The sequence below is a fragment of the Panthera onca genome, chromosome B3 (assembly GCF_046562875.1).
Source record: "Panthera onca isolate mPanOnc1 chromosome B3, mPanOnc1 haplotype 2, whole genome shotgun sequence".
Classification (NCBI taxonomy): Eukaryota; Metazoa; Chordata; class Mammalia; order Carnivora; family Felidae; genus Panthera; species Panthera onca.
The window spans coordinates 104452636-104473522 of record NC_138344.1 but is presented as its reverse complement, the minus strand read 5'-3'; the positions used below and the strand labels follow the sequence as shown (position 1 = coordinate 104473522).

At 42.3% G+C, this 20887-nt stretch overlaps 1 protein-coding gene and 1 non-coding gene across 2 annotated transcripts in view; both read left to right on the top strand.

Annotated features, from left to right (window-relative positions):
* The window catches only part of ARMH4 (armadillo like helical domain containing 4), a 132545-nt gene that overhangs the window by 92926 nt on the left and 18732 nt on the right, over nucleotides 1-20887 (top strand). The gene's annotated exons all lie outside the window — the stretch shown is intronic.
* LOC132675091 (U6 spliceosomal RNA) lies at nucleotides 11740-11843 on the top strand. Its single transcript, XR_009608689.1, has one exon. It is a non-coding gene; the product is annotated as a U6 spliceosomal RNA (small nuclear RNA).

The following is a 20887-nucleotide window of genomic DNA, read 5'->3' as shown; positions in this document are numbered from 1 at the left end:
TTCAAATCAAGAACTTCTAGAATGCCCCATGCACCTAGCTTTTCTTTGGCTTCCTCCTTATAAAATTGGGATGGCATTGGAGTTGTTTTGAAGACTGCAGGAGATGGTTGCAAAATATTTAACCCAGAGCTGGCACCCTGTAGGTGTATGCTAGAGGTTAGCTGATATAATAATGAGCAAAGGTCACAATCCTCCTTGTTGAAGTGGGTTTGAGTAAAGCAGCCAAGACTATACTCCAACCTCTGCAGACCTTGGAGGAGGGTCTGTTTGTCCCGGCCCCTTTCCATATTACTGCATCCGCAGGGTCAGACAGTGTTCTACTCACAGCATTTGCCTTGCCAGTTGGAAAATCAAGGCACAGAAGTTAAGGCTGCCTGGAAAGTGCTCCACTTGAAGCCAACAAGTTAAAGGTGAATGTCATGTTGTGGGACCTGAGAAGTGCACTGTAGACAAATTACTGAGAAATCCAGGTTTCAGTCAGTTGTTTTTATTCTCTGCGTGAGAATCTAGGTGGATACAAAAGGCTTTATCAAAAATTCTCCTGGGTAGAATCATTCACTCTCAGAACCATAGGAACATTGCATCATAAGAGGAACAAACTCCGATTCAGGATCAGGATTCAATAATTGTGACTTAAAAAAGCAAATGTTGTTCCCATTCTGAGCTCTAGTGGAGGTGCCTAAGTTGTTAGTAGGGTGAGCTTGCTATGTGGCACTTCATGTTGCAGAGTCATTCATTTCGAAATCCCTCAGGGTAAGGGAGACTCCTCTCCACCACCCCGAGTTTCCACAGGAGTAAAAATACTTGTTAATGAATGCCTTCATTCATTATTTGTGACAGCCATCTTTGCCACCGTGGGGACTTAACCACTTGTCATATTAATTCTCACTAGGTCTTCTCTGTGAGATTGTAAGCTCCTTGAAGGCAGGAACTGGGTCCTGACATCTCTGTACCTGCCATCCAGCAAGCACCTGGTCACAGAAGAAGGTCAATAAATTGTTGAAATGAGTCAACACAGAATTTACGTAGGCTTATCAGGTTCCAAACATTTGGTTCTTCTGGGCCTACATCTTCCTTTCTACTTTGTAACCTAAAATAGACACTACTTGTGGTGCAGAAACCATCAAATATAAAACTTAGTGCTGACACAGACAGAGAGAGAGGCTCTTTGAAAAAAATGTGAAATGTGAGTATCTATGATTATGACATTTTTTTATAGCTCAGAAGCAAGTCTATCTTGCAGCCGGGAAAGATCGTCTATTCTCAATGGCATGATCTTTGATTTTGCGTTGTTGTTGTTGTTTTTTTCTCTTTCATCAGTGAGGTTTAATGCTATTTTGATCCTAAATCCAGTGGGTTGATTTTCTTATTTATGAAGTCAAAGGTTTACTTATGGGCACCTAACTTTTATCATTATAACACAAACCCAGTTTTAGGAGGGCTCCTATTCATTATGTCCAAATAAGGTTTTAGAAAAGCAGACTATTCATTGGAGTTACAGCAATCATTTAATCTTGCTTCACCTGTGATCAAGTCTATACCAACTTGATCTAGCTTGATGTCTTTATATTTTTAGAATGTGAGAAGTATTAGGGAGCAAAATTCATCTAATGATCTGGTAGATGACAAGATAAAAGATGCAATTGTCTTTGAGGAAGAAGCCTTGGATTTTTCCTGTGATGAGCTTTTGTGACTTTAATTCTCCAGAGAGTTGAGTGTCACTTTTATCTTTCTTGTGAGGGGTCCTCTTAGGCAACATATGTAAGTTTATACTCAGCTGACTGGGGTTCCTTTTTGCAGGATTCTACTGGAGCTAAGTAGGCAACTGTAACAGCTCCCTCCCTGTCATACCCAAGGCTGCAGATGTTTTCCTTTTCTGCTTAGAGAAAACATCTAAGTTTTCTCTAAACTAGATGAGGCAGAACTCTGCTCACTCTGCCTCACTCTGCTTCAGACCTGTTTACTCATCCAGTTTCCTTGGTTTCTTCCTATTGGTGTCTACCCAGATTTTTCTACTCTGCCTCGCTTTTCTGGATGGATGCCTATTTAGGTGAGTTGCCTGGCTTTTTGGCTTGCTGAGTCCCTAAGGCCCCTTTTTCCTGTCCCCATGCAATGCAACTTCCCACCCCTCATTCAAGCTCCTCGTTACTGCAACTCTTGCCAACCTGGATCCATTCACTCAGATTACTACTTACTTGTTGGGAGTAGAGAGAAATCAGACTCTACTACAAATCTTGGAATGCAAATACCTCACTTGAAAAGTATATACAGTTAGTGTTGAAGAACACAGAGTCTGGATCCAGACTTTCTGGGTTCAAATCCTGGGTCTGCCCCTTAGGAGCTGTGTGATCTTAGGCAAATTGCTTACTATCTCTTGCCCAATTCTATCATGTGCACAATGGAAATAATGGTTGTATCTACTGTACATGGTTAATATGAAGAGTAAAGAAGTTAGTGTATGTAATAGGCTTAGAACAGTGTGTGTCTGCTATACAGTAAGCATAGTATAGTGTTAACTATTACCAAGCATTTGAAGTCAATGTTCACTGAATTCTGACCCTGCCAGGAAAAGGCAAATGGAGTAGATCAATATTTATCAAAGGGAGGTCCACAAGTTTACTATAAGAAATTTTAAATCCTGTGCTCACATTTGGATGATAATGTGAACACCCCAGGGTAAGCCTGTATTAGATTATTTAATGACTCCTAATAGCTGAATATGCTTATGAGTAGAAAGCCTGCATTTATGTTGTGCCTATGATCACGTTTTCAGGAAGTGAAGACCATGGTATCGAGGCAGGCTGCAGGAGGGCAGGCCCGGTCATGGTTCTTGGAGAGAAGAGTGGAGGAGGATAGTCTCCTGCAACATGTGTGGCCTGAGCATGCAGACCTGTCAGGGACTGGTTCTGTGATAATCACTGACTGCCGGTGTCATTTTGGATTTTATTGGGATTCTATTTAATTTATGAACTTGTTTTAGTTTTATAGTCATATAAAAGAGCTACCAGGATTAGGGGTTTATATATAGACTTCGGTATTTATTTAAGTAACATTATAATAAAAACAATTTGTTATCACCTGAGGATCATAAGCCTTTTTATCTTGTAAAAAGGGTCTGCCCACATATTCCCCAAACTTGAGAAAGACTAGACTCTCTGTGGTTCCCAAATGCCAGTTCACAAACTGTGTTTGTCAGGTTACAAAAAAACTGGGGGGAGGTATGTGGGCAACTTTAGAAATACAGACTTTTGGGGGAACCGGGGTGGCTCAGTCGGTTAAGTGTCCCGCTTTTGCTCAGGTCATGATCTCATGGTTCATGAATTCAGGCCCCACAGTGGGGGAGGGGGCAGAGAGAGAGGAAGAGAGAGAATCCCAAGCAGGCTCCTCAATGTCAGCATGAAACCCTACACAGGGCTAGATCTGTGCTATCAGTATGGAGCCTGCTTCAGATCCTCTGTCCCCCGTCTCTGCTGCCCCTCCCCTGCTTGCTTTCTCTCTCTCTCTCAAAAATAAACATGAAAAAAAGAAATAAAGACTCTTGGGCTGTGTCCTGGGGCGGCTGGGCCTGTGAATCTGTATTTTTGCTGAGCTGTCAGGTGATTCCGCTGAGCAACAAGTTTGGGCCTTTCTGGGCTGATGACCTCTCAATGTTCTTCATAGTCCTGGGATCTTAGAATTCAGGGTCTTTGTCTTCAAAATTGAGATAATCACACTTGTCCCTGTCTTGCTGCACAAGGGAGCAGTGAGAATTAATGAGGCAATTTTCGTAAGTGTTCCTGGAAGAAAAGTACCATTAAAATGTAATATATTGAGGCCAGAATTGAGCTGGATCGCCTCAGCATGCAAATTGTTCCATAGGAACAAAGAGGTGACTCAGGGCCTTAGCATCATCAGCAGGCTGAGTTTTGCTACCGAGGATCCAGTTTCTGAGAGTGTCGGACCATCTCCAGCATGGACTCAAACCCCATGAAACCTGGCACATTAACATGAGATTTATATATCAGTAACCTGGTGGTAGCAGAGGCGGGAAGGCTGGACGGGGAAGTGTCGGGGGGAGAAGCCCTAAGCTTATTGTATCAGTTTCCTGGGCCGCCATAACAAAGTTCCACTAACAAGGTGGCTAAACACAAGAGAGATTGACCCTTTCAGCTTTCTGGGGGCTAGAAATGGAAATCGAGGTGTTGGCAAAGTTGGTTTTTTCTTGAGGCTCTGAGGAAAAGTGTGTTCTGTGCTCCTCTCCTAGTTTCAGGCATTACGGGGAATCCTTGGTGTTCCTTGACCTGTAGATGCATCATTCCCATCTCTGCCTGTCATCACATGGCCATTTTCTTCTTCCTGCCTGTCTGGGTTTTCACGTGGCCCTCTCCTCTCAGTGTGCCTCTCTCTTCTTATGGGGATACAAGTCGTATTGGATTCAGGGCCCATGCTACTCCAGAAGGACCTCATTTTAATTTAACTAATTACATCTGAAAGCTCCCTATTTCCAATTAAGTCACATTCTGAGGTACTGGCAGTTAAGGCATCAACATGTCTGACATATCCTTTTGGGGGACGCAATCCACCCCTTACCTCCATGTTTCTATTTACATAAGGAAGCACAGGATATTTTACATTTTGGAGTGAATTCTTTTCCCAAAAGTGTTTTTCTTAAAGAGTTTTTTTCTTAAAAAAATTTTTTTATGTTTACTTTAAGGGGTGGGGAGAGAGCCTATCAGTGGGGGAGAGAGCAGAGAGAGAGGAAGAGAGAGAGAATCCCAAGCAGGCTCCTAGAGGTCAGTGTGAAACCCTACACAGGGCTCAATCTCATGACCTGGGAGATCATGACCTGAGCTGAGATCAAGAGTCGGACGCTTAACTGACTGCGCCACCCAGTGCCCCCACAAAAGTGAAACGCAGAGGGCATTACACCTTAGAAACCATGCTATATGTCATGGTAAGTTCTGCCGGGTGGCCCATAACAACTGATTTAGCTCACAATGTACCAGAAGTAGGAGTTCTTCTAAGGGCCTTGTAGAATCTAACCAACACACCAGAAGAGGTCCCAGTCAGAAAATGTGTTCCAGCTTTCCACTTGAGGTGTTACGAGCACATCTCTCTCCATCAGCTCTTAGAAGCTTCATGTTTGTTTATTTCTCTCATCTTGATTCTTCTGTGCTCATTTACATTTCCCCTTTTGTGGAGTGTTCCTGTTCCCTATTTATTTTAATATTGGTTCTAATATTACCTTTTATGTTGTTATTATACCTGAAATCCCTGGTGGAAGGGGTGGAGAGTGGGGAAGGGAGATGCTCTGTGCTGTAAACACTCTTTTTCCCTCTTCCGCATTAAGATTTACTTGCCACAATCCTGTGTCTGCAGCACCTTCTCTTTGATTCTGAGTTACAGCTGGCCACCCGGTGTATTAGCTTCTCTATTGTGCATGTGGAGCTCCTGTGTGCTCACTTCATACCCATAGGATTTTGTCAGAGGGGCTCTCAGGGATGACGGTGGGGTATTCTAATGGGTTGACATTGTGTAATCTTCAAACCGTCTTATTGAAATAAAGTCTTTGTGGTCGCTGTAGCTCTCAGTTCTCTTGTTCCTGTTCCAAGTTCCTTAATGAGCCACTGTCATCTGTTCAGGGAGGCTAGTCCTTGGCCTTAACCCTATGTGAGCCTTCCTTTGGATGACAAAGAGTTGATGGGAAAGATTTTTTTTTAAAAATGCTCTGAAAAGCCCTTTTATGCAATCAGGTGTTAGGTATTGGTAAAGCATTGTAAATGTAGAATGTCCAGATATTTTCAGAATAATCAGGTCTGAGTAAACCCAGTTGAATAGGCCTTTCTTTTCTCCTTGATTAAAAGGTATTGCATGGGGTGCCTGAGTAGCTCAGTCGGTTAAGTGTCTGACTCTTGATCTTGGATCAGATCATGATCTCACGGTTTGTGAGTTTGAGCCCTGAATTGGGCTCTGGGCTGATAGTGTGGGGCCTGCTTGGGATTCTGTCTCTTTCCTTCTTTGCCCCTCTCCTGTTCTCTCTCAAAATAAATGAAAACAAAAAAAGGGAAGGAGGATTGCGTTTGTTCGGATCTTCTTGGAAGCAGAATCAAGATGGGGTTGTGTGTGAAGGAGATTTATCATGAGGACACCTGGGAAGGATGAAGGGAAGGGCAGCGGTGTAGGCTGGGAGAGCTTTCAGATGAACTTTTCGGTGCCAGTCTGACTTCTGTGAGAGGACAGGTGGAAGGAAGGAGGACAAGGGGAGGAAAGGACAGATGGGAATGGACACATGAGGAGAGGAAGGAGAGTTCTGAGAATGTCTTGGCCAGGTTGATTGTGAGTTCTTGAGGCAAAGTTGCCTACTGGGGGATCCCTCTGTCCCACGGGAATGAACCTGCACTGGTACCCTGCCATGTTCAACCAACATATGGGAGCCACGCAGGGGAAACGTGGACACTGCACAGATGTGGTTGTGGATCCAGGTGTGTGTGTGTGTGGGGGGGGGCAGGTAGCCTATACTCCCCCACAGCGGGAGAGCCAGGCAGTGCAATTATTTGGCTTTTGCAGGGATCTCCTGAGGGGTCCATGGAGTTGGATGACAAAAATGACATTCTTATTTTCGCTAACTTCTGACTGAATTTTAGTGTTTTAATTATGCGTGGAGCCAGTGGCCATGCCAGTAGCTGTGTGTCTTTCTCACTAATAAGTATCACAGCTATTTTTATATCAACATTATAGTTATCACGGATAATCTCAATATGTTATTTATGCTCATCATTACTTTGAAATCATGGTAGTTACTAGACCTGCCACTAGACCTCTTTATTTAATGACAGTGAAAAGGTGTATTTACTATTGTATCACTAACTTAGAACATAATTTGATAGTGGGATTCGAATATAATTATTTCGTTAGAGTTCTATATATCTTCTGTCATGCATTTATAAGCATTATTCCAAGGAGGGGTAATCCATAGTCTTCATCTGACAGAGAGGTCCACCACTCAAAAATTGTTAAGAACCCCTCCTGCAGAGAGTACTCGGTAGGATCATATTAATTATATTAGCTCGGTTATCTTTTATCTGGCTCCAAATGTATGAGGACAATAGCCTCAGTCCCCACGAGAATGTATTATTGTAGAAGATGATTCATTAATTCAACAAAGAGTGTCTCCCGCGTGCCAGGTATTGTGTGGTGTTGGAGCCACGGCAACAAGCAAGACAGACAACCCCTATCTCAGACAGTTTAATCAACTAACATGAAAGGCAGTCATGGAACAAGAACAATTATGATCGCATTACCATGTTAACAATACAGAACAGCAGGATGCTCTGGGTCCCCCGGAGAGGGACCTAGTGTAGGGGCCAGAGCAGACCTCTTTGAAAAGCACTCTTTCAGCTGAGCCTGAAGGACGAGTAGAGGTGGGTTGGAAGAAGAGGGGTGGAGACTGAAGTTAGAGCAAGTGTGAAGATTTGGAGGTGTGGCACGCTTAACTTGTAAGAACTGAAATCGTGCGTACCTCGTAAGCCACGTGAAGTTTAGATTTTCCCTAAAGGCAGTAGGAAGCTTTGAAGGGGTTTTAAGCAGGGGGTGATGTGATCAGATTGCCTTTCAAAAATACTGCTTGGAAAACGCCAGTGAAGGCTCTCATGGTACTAGGGTGAAAATGAAGGCAGCCTCCTGTGAAGCGTGTGGTGGGAGAAAGCAGAATCAAGCAAGACTCTTCTGGTTATCCTTATATTTGACTTCTTTTTGGCCCTGTGGGAACGACTGGGTCTTGAATTTTGTCACTCTATCCTAAGCCACATTAAAATCTTGGAAGCCTTTTTCTTAGACTTAAGGTGTTCAGAGTAGCTGCAGTTCTCTCTGAAGTCTGTTGCAGATGCCTCTGTGTGAACCTGAAACCTCACACAAATCTCGGGAAAATATTTCTCGATAATGTAGAGCCACGGAGAAAGTGGATGTTGTTTGGTAAGTTCTTAGTGTACATTTGTTACTTGCTACAGCACCGATGGCCTTTAGACTTCTATATTAAGAGGAAAGTAAACTTATCATTAATAATGTAGGTGGTTATATTGCCAATTAAACGAAAGATCTCTGGCTGCTTCTTCAGAAGAAACTCATAATGGGCTCAAGGTTTGTTTGTTACTAGGTAAAAACAAGTCCATTTTGGTTGATGGCTAACTCAGGACCATGCACAGTTAGGCAACTCATAAAAGTGTTCGTCTGGAAATGAGTCTCTGGGATAATCAGATTTTATTTCAAGTGTCTAATTGATGCCCAGAGCTTTGGGGTTTAATTATGTCTGCTGAAAAAATACAGTTCAATTTCTCTTCCTCCCTTTTATACATAACTTCAAGCTTTATTTTAATTCATAAATATGCAAGGTGTTACAGATATTTTCTGACACAGTACCTGGTATTATTTAGATACTTAATAAACGTTGGATTCTTCTTGTAATGGAATGAATACATATCAAATAAGAAACTTAGGTAAGAGTTTCTGGCTCTTCTGTTTATGGTCTGGCAGTTGCATTTGAATATTTTATGGTTACTCCAGAGAAATAAATAATTTAAGTGGGAAATTGTTTTAATAAGAGGGGACTCCTGTTTTGCAGTCATCTAGGCAGGCTGGCTTGAATGTAATGTTGGGTGTTTGTTCTACTAGGGAGTGTGGTAGGCGGGTATTTTATGGGACCTGTGGCAGGAAGAGCTGAGTACGTGTGATGGACTATGAATTACACCCTTTCCCTTCTGTACGGTATCTACCCAGCTTCCAGGAGGGCCCAGATAGCTTCTTTACCTCCTCTTCGATCACCAGCTGGTGCGTCTGTCTTCTTTCACTTAGCATTATGTTTTCAAGGTTCATCCATGTTGTAGCATGTGTCAGTATTTCAGTCCATTTTATGGCTGGTAACACTCCAGCATACGGCTACGCCACGTTTTGTTTATCCATTCATCCGCTGATGGGACACTTGGATTGTTTCCACCTTGTGGCTATTGTGAATAAGGCTGTTACGAACATTCATGGACACATATTTGTTTGAGGACTAGTTCTTTTGGGCATATACCTAAGGGTGGAATTGCTGAGTCATATGATAATTTTATGTTTAAGTTTTTGAGGAACTACCAAATCGTTTTCCACAGTGGCTGCAAATGTTACATTTCCCCCAGCAACGGACCAGGGTGTTAATTTCTCCACCCTCTCACCAACACTTGTGATTCTCCATTTTTTTTTTCATTATGGCCTTCCTAGTGGCTGTTGAGGTGGTGTCCCCTGTGGTTTTGGTTTACATTTCCCTAATGGCTAATGATATTCAGCATCTTTTCATGTGCTTGTTGGTTGTCTGTATACACGCTGTAATATGGATGAACCTCGAAAACGTTCACGCTAAGTAAAAGAAACCAGATATAAAAGGTCATATAGGATTCCATTTACATGAAATACCCAGAATAGGTAAATCCATAGACACAGAAGGGAGATTAGTGGTTACTAGGGCTTAGCAGGAGGGAAGAATGGAGAGTGACTGTTTAATGGGTACGGGGTTTCCTTTGGGGTGATAAAAACATTTTGGAATGAGATAGAGGTGATGGTTATAAAACGCCGTGAATGTGCTGAATGCCACTGAAGCGTAGGCTTTAAAATGGTCAATTTTAGGGGCGCCTGGGTGGCGCAGTCGGTTAAGCGTCCGACTTCAGCCAGGTCACGATCTCACGGTCCGTGAGTTCGAGCCCCGCGTCAGGCTCTGGGCTGATGGCTCGGAGCCTGGAGCCTGTTTCAGATTCTGTGTCTCCCTCTCTCTCTGCCCCTCCCCCGTTCATGCTCTGTCTCTCTCTGTCCCAAAAATAAATAAAAAACGTTGAAAAAAAAAATTAAAAAAAAAATGGTCAATTTTAGGTTACGTGAATTTTACCTCGATAAATAAAAAAACAAAAACATCTGGTTAGAAGTTGAGTCTGCCTGTCCAGTTCCAGCAGTATGAGACAGAGAAATTCTGCATAAAGTAACACAAAAATTTTAAATATGTACCTGAGCTTGAAAAGAAAGCCATTGTTGCCACCGGCAGCAGCTTGAATCCCAAACAGTAGCCTCCTGAGCTAGAGCTGCGGTACCCCAGGGGAAGCGTGGGCCACATATAGAAGCTGAGATGAGGGGTAGAATTTAGCACCAACGTGGGGCCAATTGACAAGCCTTGGACTGGTGTAGGGAAGCAGCAGGGACTAAAACCTTTGCATAAGGAGGCATTCTGGAAAAAATGCCTCTTTGGTGAAAGGGGATCTAGAAAAATCCCCCACATGAGCCAGGGGAACAGCAAGGGAATATCACTCTTCCTGATGCTCTGAGTCAGGGGAGAAAAATGACACTGAAGCCCAAGGACTGCCTTCATCATGCAAGAACCTATAACTGAGAAATTACTGTACAGCCAGGTGGTAGGTTCCAGGTGGGTGAAGCCCCTGGCGTCCTTGGCACAAGCAAACAAGAAACTACTCATCTATAGTGACACTTCTGCAGTGCAGGGTGGACAAGATACCCAGGGAAAAACAAGCCCCGGTGACAAATGACAGTTTGCACAAGGAAAGAGTCCAGCACGAGGGAAAGGAAATAAGCATAATGGACAGGAGGATTAGAATCTCAAGAACCCGGCAAAATAGAGGTATGTCTAAGATGGTTAAACAATGAGGACTTTGAGATTGGCTCTACTGCCTTAATAAAAAGTTTCTCCGTATAGTTGAACACCTGCTCCCAGGGAGCATGTGCAAAGTTTGCTTGTGAGATTTAGAAGGAGCAAAGGTAGGGACTGAGATTGTTCACCAGCTGACTGTCCTATAGTGGTTTGGAGAGACCTTTAGGTTTTTTCCGAAGGATCAAGAGCTCAGGGAAACTTTCTTTCCAAGTAATCCATTTAAGATGGAAGAAAAGCTCTTCCTTTGAGTATTAACTGTGGTGCTCAGGTGCTCTTAACCAAAGATTTGCCTTCATTTCTCTCGAGGGTGCAGCTTTGTATTTGCCCATTATTATGGGGAGTGACACGTTATGAACTGGTAAGTGGAACTTTTGGGAACAAACCTTGAAGCTGCCTTGAAAACCACTTTAGTACTCATTCAGCTCCCCATGTCTAATCGACATCTGTTGGCCGAACCTTGGCACTAGGGAAGTGGGAGCTTCTTGTTGACCAAGCAGAATCATGCCAGGAAGTTTAGATGACTCGTTGGTAAAAATGAGACTTCAGGGTTACCTGGTCACTGGCTAGTCTTCTCTTTGCCTCACTCTATGCTCGAGCCATAGCTTTTGATCAGTGGAAGCCCCACATTTATATGTAGAGGAGAAGGGTGTGTGGGGACCTTGTCATGAAGCTAAAGTGGGCTATCACTTTCCATGAACTTGAGAACAGGGGACTACAGGCAGGACTGATGGACACTAGGTAACTAATGCCTCACATCTATCTTGAGATGGGAAATTTTACATTCAGTGGATCTGGCAAGCAACACACATACAAACTTGACTTTGCCCTGGAAGCCTGATGAGACTGCACTTCAGAAACCGTAATCTTTCTATTAAAAATTAAGTATCGGGGTGCCTGGGTGGCTCAGTTGGCAGAGTTGGTGTCCAACTCTTGATCTTGGCTCAGGTCATGATCTCACAGTCGTGACATCGAGCCCTGCATTGGGCTCCATGCTGGGCATGGAGCCCGCTTAAGATTCTCTCTCTTCCTCTCTCTCTGCCCTTCCCCATCCTCTCTCTTAAAAAAAAATGAAGTATGTGCTTGCTTCAGCAGCACATATACTAAAATTGGAACGATGCAGAGATTAGCATGGCCCCTGCGTAAGGATGACACGCAAATTCGTGAAGCGTTCCATATTTTTAGACCACTTTCTCACACCATTCACAAAAATAAACTCAAAATGGATAAAGGACCTGAATGTGAGACAGGAAACCATCAAAGACCTAGAGGAGAAAGCAGAAAAAGACCTCTCTGACCTCAGCCGCAGCAATTTCTTACTTGACACATCCCAAAGGCAAGGGAATTAAAAGCAAAAATGAACTACTGGGACCTTATGAAGATAAAAAGCTTCTGCACAGCAAAGGAAACAACCAACAAAACTAAAAGGCAACCAACGGAATGGGAAAAGATATTTGCAAATGACATATCGGACAAAGGGCTAGTATCCAAAATCTATAAAGAGCTCACCAAACTCCACACCCGAAAAACAAATAACCAGTGAAGAAATGGGCAGAAAACACGAATAGACACTTCTCTAAAGAAGACATCCGGATGGCCAACAGGCACATGAAAAGATGCTCAACGTCGCTCCTCATCAGGGAAATACAAATCAAAACCACACTCAGATATCACCTCACGCCAGTCAGAGTGGCCAAAATGAACAAATCAGGAGACTGTAGATGCTGGCGAGGATGTGGAGAAATGGGAACCCTCTTGCACTGTTGGTGGGAATGTAAACTGGTGCAGCTGCTCTGGAAAACAGTGTGGAGGTTCCTCAAAAAATTAAAAATAGAACTACCCTATGACCCAGCAATAGCACTGCTAGGAATTTACCCAAGAGATACAGGAGTGCTGATGCATAGGGGCACTTGTATCCCAATGTTTATAGCAGCACTCTCAACAATAGCCAAATGATGGAAAGAGCCTAAATGTCCATCAACTGATGAATGGATAAAGAAATTGTGGTTTATATACACAATGGAGTACTACGTGGCAATGAGAAAGAATGAAATATGTCCCTTTGTAGCAACATGGATGGAACTGGAGAGTGTGATGCTAAGTGAAATAAGCCATACAGAGAAAGACAGATACCATATGGTTTCACTCTTATGTGGATCCTGAGAAACTTAACAGAAACCCATGGGGGAGGGGAAGGAAAAAAAAAAAAGAGGTTAGAGTGGAAGAGAGCCAAAGCATAAGAGATTCTTAAAAACTGAGAACAAACTGAGGGTTGATGGGGGGTGGGAGGGAGGGGAGGGTGGGTGATGGGTATTGAGGAGGGCACCTTTTGGGATGAGCACTGGGTGTTGTATGGAAACCAATTGGACAATAAACTTCATATATTGAAAAAAAATGAAGTATGAAGACCACACTATTTCCTTTTTCACCAGTGGATTGAAAATCAGATAATACAAATGTGAAGAGAGAAGTATAAGAGTGAGTTGGGAGAATTTCAGGTGCCCTGATCATGGACTTGATGCTGTGGAATGATAGAATCATAGATCAGAAACCTCCACGCTCAACAGAACTTTCAAGGGAGTTTCATGCAAAGCCCAGTGACTTTTTTTGTTCCCTCTCAATCAGGTGTAGAGGAGGGGCATGACAAGTTGTTTTCTCCCTCGTGAGCAGTTGTATATCATGCTTCTCTTTTTGGGAAAAAAAAAAAAAGCAAACGTGGAGGGGTGCTTTCTTCATTTATGCGTCATGTATTTCCATATGGATGAAGTTCATAGCAGCCTTCTCCTCACTAGAGTTGGTAGCCATACAGTTTATAGTTCATCAGTATGGTTAGCATTTCTAAGTGATCCCGGGAAGATGTGCAGATGATTACAAGACATTCTCTTTGCATCCTCCTGGTAGGTATTTAGTATTGTTCCTCAGCTTGCAGTTAACTAAAGACATTCTTAATGTTATGTGAAAGTAGAGATTAGGGTATTTGGGCTCTTTGTACCCTTGTCTCCAAATCTCAGTGCAGAGCCTTCAGGATTAATGCTTCTCAGATGCACGATTGCTGCTCACTTAGCCCTATGCAAAGAAGTACGTCATTCTATTCATCGGAATCTTGCTGTTCTCTGTAATTATGTGAAGAGCAAATGATTATGGATAGAGCTTCTCTGTGATTGTTAAAACAGGTAAACTTAGCATCGTTAGAGAATAGTGTGTAGCTGGAAAAACTTAAGACTTTTACAAAATCATGCAGACAATATTTAAAACAGTAAGTTTTATTTTATTATTCTTAAAGGTGTTAGGTAAGTTGGAAAAAAGCTTTGCTGTTCTTGGGCTGCAAGAGACACTTATGGTGAAATAACAAGGAAGAAAAAGAGCTGGTCTCCATTTATTTCTTGACACTGTAGAAACCCTGTAATTGAAATTTAGTTACATATGCTTTGAACAAAGGACAGTGTTCTGACATTGCATTTTTTATTTAGGTGGAATATACATTTTTCTTTTCATTGATTGACAAAAAATAAAGTTTCCCACCTTATTGAAAGATGTAAATGATCTTGAAAATTTCATTATTAAGGAGACTGTATAACCCATTCAAAATCAAATGTGAACTAAGTGGAACTAGGTATGAAGTACATCTTACACAATGCTTTATGGAATGAGTATATCTTATAAATCCAGGTAGCCTGAGCCCTTCCATTAGAATTAGTTTAGATCATTGGAGATGGCGTCTGCCTTGAACTTGGTCAGCTTGCCTTTCTTTCTTGTGCCTTACTTCTGTTCGTTTTAAGAGTTTGTTTTAATTTACAAAATAAATAAAGTTGGTGTGGTATAGGGGAGGCCTACCTATGTGATGGCGGAACTAGACTGGGATCTTAGTTTGAATTCTCCATAAAAGCAGACCCTGAGTCTGGATTGGTGTGCAAGGAGTTGGTGTGCGAGGATTGGTGTGGAAGGATGGCGAGGGAGTGAGGAAGTGAGACAGGGTGGCTGGAGAGCCAGCAAAGGGGGCGTGCATGAGGAGATTATTATTGTGGCTCCTTGCTCTTAGGGGATCCTTGAGAAGCTGTGTGGAACATACCTCAGGGGGGAGGAAATCTGGGGAGTTTACCCAATGTGGAAGGCACAATAGTGCTCCTTCCCAAGATGTCTACATCCTAAGACCCAGAACCTGTAAATATGTTACCTTTACAAAGGGTACTTTGCAAATGTGATTGAATTAAGGAACCAGAGATGGGGAGATTATCACAAGGGTCCTTATAAGAGAGAAGTAGGAGGGTCAGAGTCAGAGAAGAAAATATGACAAAGGAAGCAGAGTTTAGAGAGAGCGAGATTGAAGTGTCGTACGGGTGGCTTTGAAGATGGAGGAAGGGGCCATGAGCTAAGGACAGCCTCTAGAGGCTGGAAAAGGCAAGGAAACATGTTCTCCCCTAAGGCTTCCAGAAGGAACCAGTCCTGCTAACACATTGACTTTAACCATGAGACTGACTTTGGATTTCTGACTTCCAGAAGTATAAGATAACAAGTTTATGTTGTTTTAAGCCATTGAATTTGTGATAGCTGCAATTGGGAGCTAATATACTCACCAACTCATGGCTCTCATTGATTAAAGATGGCTTCTAGAACAGTATTTCCTCAGTGCTTCTGGCTAGCCCCATGTGGGCTCCTATGACTGGAAGATACCCTCAGGCAGAGAGACCCTTAGGCCTGCATGGGAAGGAAGTGGTCTGTGGGGCACCAATGGGCTTGGCTTTACTTGGACAAAAGACTTGATCGATAGAATGTGAGAAGTGTCCTCATAAACACTTGAAACTAGCTGTTTTAGGTTGTTTCGTATGAACAGTCCAGGTTTCTGAGCTCCTCTGACTATTCCTTCATCTCTTCCTCTGGCCTTCTCTTGGCCTTTAAATATTGGAATTTCTTGGTGTTGTGACCTTGGTCTTGTGCAGTCTTACTCAGTGATGGTTAATTTTATGGGTCAACCTGACCAGGCCATGAGCTGCCCACACATCTGGCCAAACATTATTCTGGTGTATCAGTGAGGGTGTTTCTGGATGAGATTAACATTTGAATCAATGGACTGAGTAAAGCAGATCACCCTCCCCAGTGAGGGTGGCCTCATCCAATCAGCTGAAGGCCTGAATAGAGCAAAAAGGCTGACTGTTGAGCAAGGGAGAATTCTTCCTGCCTGACTGATGTCCCCTTCAGGCTGGGACATAGGTTTTTCCTGCCTTCAGACTCATATGGAAATACCAGCTCTTTCTGAATCTTGAGCCTCTAGCTCTTGAACTAGAACTACATCATCAGGTCTCCAAGATCTCTAGCTTGCTGACTCACCATGCTGATCTGATCTTGGGACTTATCAGCCTCCATCACCACACAAGCCAGTTTCTTAATTTCTTATGATAAACTCACTCTTCTCCCTCTCTCTCTCTCTCTCTCTCTCTCTCTCTCTCTCTGTGTATATATATATATATATATACACATATATATACATATATATGTGTGTGTGTGTGTGTGTGTGTATGTCTATATCTATCTATATTATAGATAGAAATATATATATTTCTCTTTCTCTGGAGAACCATGTCTAATATACAGTTTATACTCCAGGGTGATCTTAGATCTTATTCACTCTTTGGACTTCTGCTTTCATGAACATTCTGGTGAACCCCAAACCTGGTCTTCAGCTTGGGTTTCTCCATATCCAAAATCTTAACTGCCAACAGAAACATCCCCAGGGATATTGTGCAGATACTTTAAACTCCACCTAGTCAGAGTAAAATCATTATCATGACCCCAGGAATCTGTTCCTGCTCTCTATATTCTTCTTTTTTCATGGTGCTACCATGTACTCTTATCTCATACTCAGTATCTTCAGCATTGCTCATTCTGGGTTTTAACTTTCATCTCAGGATTTCTGCCACCAGGGCTGTTGTTCTCCAATGCAGAGCAACTCTGTACACAGGACTGAGTTGGGAAAATTCTCAGGCTAAGATAGACCTAAGATGGAACTAAGATAGATCTAATTTATTCTTATACAAAGACACACACACACACACACACACACACACACACACACACAAATAGTGGGGGAGAGAAGACATATATACAGAGAGCAACAGTCATATAGGCCAACAGACTCAGAGAAGGAGAAAAAAGGGGAAGAAAGAGACAAACCAGAGTGAGAGGCAGAGTTGGAAGGAGACACACATTGAGGCAGAGAGAGGAGGACATTTGTCAGAGAGAGGAGACAAGGAGAAGCAAATAGAGAAAGAGCAAGCCAGAATAACAGATAGGTGAGCTGATACACGTCCCACCCCAATCTGGGTATGCCATTATCTCCAGAAGTTGAAATAGCCCTATCGTGTCCTCTGACATGGCCACACCCCTTCCCAAAGCAACCCACTGGCATACTGAATAGGCATATATTTTAGCCATAAGGGTCTGGGTTCAGATTCCAGCTCAGTCAATTTTTAGCTGTGTGGCTTGCGGCATTTTACTTAAGCTTCATTTTCTTCATTTGTAAAATGGGGATGATAATACCTACCTTGCAAGCTTTTAGTGAAGTGTCCAATAAATCTTAATTATTAGCTCAGACAAACCCTGGGTCTCCTCTTGCTCCCATCCCTTTCCTCTTTAGTGAAAGGGAATTTATGGGTCTATCTGGAATAAATGTAGCCACTAAAATTTTGTTATTGGAAATAAAGGAAATTACTTTGCAGGCAGTCTGTTAAAAACCAACCATACTTACAATTGATAGGATACATAGAAATGTTATTTTATCTGAAATTTCTTCATTACTCTCTCCCTCTTCACTTTTTTTCCCACTGGATAAGCTAGGAGAGGGCAAATTGCTCTGCCTTGGATGCTACACACGAGAGAACACTAGTGGACGGGAGGGAGAACCTGCCGTTTTTTTTCTTTAACCGAAGTACAGTTGATACACAATGTTACGTTAGTTTCAGGCGTACAACATAGTGATTTAAGAAGTCTATACTTTATTCTTTTTTTTTTAATTTTAGAGAGAGTAAGTAGGGGAGAGGGGCAGAGGGGGAGAGAGAGAATTTTAAGCAGGCTCCATGCTCAGCACAGAGCCTGACACAGGGCTCGATCCCATGACCCTGGGATCATGACCTGAGCGGAAATCAAGGGTTGGTCGCTCAATGGACTGAGCCACCCAGGTGCCCCTAAATAAAATTTCAAGAAAGAAAACAAACTAGAATCAGTGAGGTTAGAATGGATCTGTAGTTGTGGGCTGAGGAATTATCTGAGTGGAAGGGCCCTAACCTCTTGTGCTCATCTCTGTCAGCAATCCAGCATTAACTTCCATTTGCAAAGGTCTACAGAATTTTCTGGGGCTCTTTTAACTTAAAAGTAGTAAGAAATTGGAGGGTATTATGCTTAGTGAAATAAGTCAGTCAGAGAAAGACAGATAGCATACGTTTTCACTCATGTAGAATTTGAGAAAACTTAACAGAAGGCCATGGGGGAAGGGAAGGGGAAAAAATAGTTTCAAACAGAGAGGGAGGTAAACCTATTAGAGACTCTTAAATACAGAGAACAAACTGAAGATTGATGGGAAAGTGGGAGGGGGGAGGGGAAAATGGGTGATGGGTATTGAGGAGGGCACTTGTTGGGATGAGTCCTGGGTGTTATATGTAAACGGTGAATCACGGGAATCTACCCCCAAAACCAGGAGCACCCTGTATGTTAGCCAACTGGACAATACGTTGTATTAAAATAATAATAAAAATTAAAAAAAAGAAATTATAAATAATTTGGAAAATTCTAAATATTGAGGGAATAAAAGAAAATCACCCATAATTCTATAACCCATTGAGGAATTCATTTAACACTTAGATGTACATTATCCCAATTATATACATAATATTTTTATCCACAAACTTGGGCTTATGTTATATATACTCTATTTTTTTCATTTGTAACATATCAAGTATTCTTCTTTAAATAATTTAAGTTTTTGTGTAATATACCACTCTGTAGATATAACCTAAGGTTTTGTTTTCCTGTGAGTATTTCAACCAATTATCTATGGTTGGCTATTAATGTTGTTTACATGTTCTTTTCCACTACAAATAATGTTACAGTAAATAACATTTAACAAAAATTTTTGTGCATATCACTGATTGTTTAAGATAACTGGAAATTTGGATGAAAAAAATTAAACCTTTAAAAAACTTTTAATATAGATTGCAAATCCCTCCTCACATCTCCAAAAAGTTGTATCAGTTCATACCCCTCTCGTCAGTGTGATGTGTCTCTATTTAAAAAATTGCAGTGTTGATTCTCCTCTTTATAAATCATCTTTTCTTTTTCTGATTTTTTTTGTCTTGACTTTGCATTCCCTTATCAATTTTTATTCCTTCAGTTTATTTATTTATTTAGGGAGAGCATGTGCACACACATACACAGGAAAGGTGGAGGGAGAGATAGAGAATCTTTTTTTAATGTTTATTTTGAGAGAGAGAGAGAAAGAGAGAGAGAGAGAGAGAGAGAGAGAGAGAAGATGAACGGGGAAGGGGTAGAGAGAAAGGGAGAGACAGACAATCCCAAGCAGGCTCCACACTGTCAGTGCAGTGTGGGTTCTAGAGGGGCTTGAACCCACAAACCATGAGATCGTGATCTGAGCCCAAATCAAAAGTTGGTTGCTCAACTGACTGACAGGCGCCCCATTCCTTCAGTTTTAAAATGTATAAATGCAAAATTTATTTTGACACTGACTCGAACATTTTATTGAAAACAGTTTACAGAATCCTCATGAAAAAGAGTCATACTTATTCAAAAATTCTGAACTCACTTGAAAGCAATATATATTCACCAAAAGAAGGAAGAAATATTTATTAAGCACCTGAGTGCCCAATACCAGGTGAGAGACTCTTGCAGATGCCTGAGAAGCACAAGACATGACCCTCAGGGGTCTCATGATCTTAGGTGGAGAAATACAACCAAGCTTGCATATTTTAAAGAACAGTCTTTCTCAACCTTTTTAGACCCATGCCTCCCCGAATACTGTCTCATTATCTTCTATGTATCACCGACCCCAGTAGCCAAGAACATTTGACCAAGCTTTCTTTTTGTAGTTTGTGTCATAAAGAACCAGATCCATTGAATGTGCTCTTTCAAACTCCCTGTATGCAGACACATGTCCTGTTCTGATGTGCCTTCCCTCCCCCAGTGGAGAACTGCTGCCTTAGAGAATTATACAAAGCAGGACTCTGAAATTTACACGAAGAACCTGATATAGAGACAGTTTACTAGTGAGACCTGGCTTGATAAGGCGTAAGTTAAACTGTTTCTCTTGACAGCGAACTTCCTATAGTTTAAAAGTCTGTTGGTGCACCAGACCCTGGCTTGATCTGTGCCTCCCTTTCCTCTTCTCCGAGCTGCCCTTACTCTGCCATCCACAGGTAGTCCCATGGCCCTTTTCACCCCTTCCACGAGGTGCTCAACTTTTTCCTTTTTCTACCTCGCTCTTATTTTGCTCTTTATATAATATCCAGCCCATTCCCTGATTCCAAGTGTCTTGCTTCAGAGTTGGCACTCTGCCTTGGTCCCAGTAATTGGCTTTCCTGCTCTGTGCCTTACCTCTCCATCCCTGCACTGTTACTTGTCATTCGCTTCTCATAGACCTGATGGCCTGCTCCTTTCCTCACTGGAGTTAGCCAACCCCGCCCCCCCCCCCCCCCCCCAACCCCATGCCTTTTAACTGACCCCCGTGTAGAGCGCAGTGCCTGGCCAACACAATGTGCATAATAAATATTTGCTGAATGAATAAATGAATTGGAAGCATTCTCATGCTTGAATTTAATTTTATGTTGAGACATGTTGAAATAGTCATGTTTCATTTGTCTTTCTCCCCTCCTGCCCCAGTTTTCTTATTTTTGTTTTATTACTTCTCTACACCAGGTGCTGTACTAGACACGGGGCACTTGTTATTTCTAATCTTCACAACAGTCTTGCAAGACAGGGGTTACCATCGTCATTCTACATATGAGGAAACTGAGGGTCCAGGAGGTTCATTAATTTCTCCAGAGTCACTCAGTGAAGCAGTGGTTGACTTCACTTCTCCATGGAACCACTAACTCTTAGTCCCATTCCTGGGGTTCCTGCACTTTCTTCTTTTGGCCTTCCCATGACTGATCAAATCCTGATTGTGCACCACTGTCTTTGCCGGAATCCTGGTTGAGACAGAAGGAGTGAGGAGGGAAGAATAAA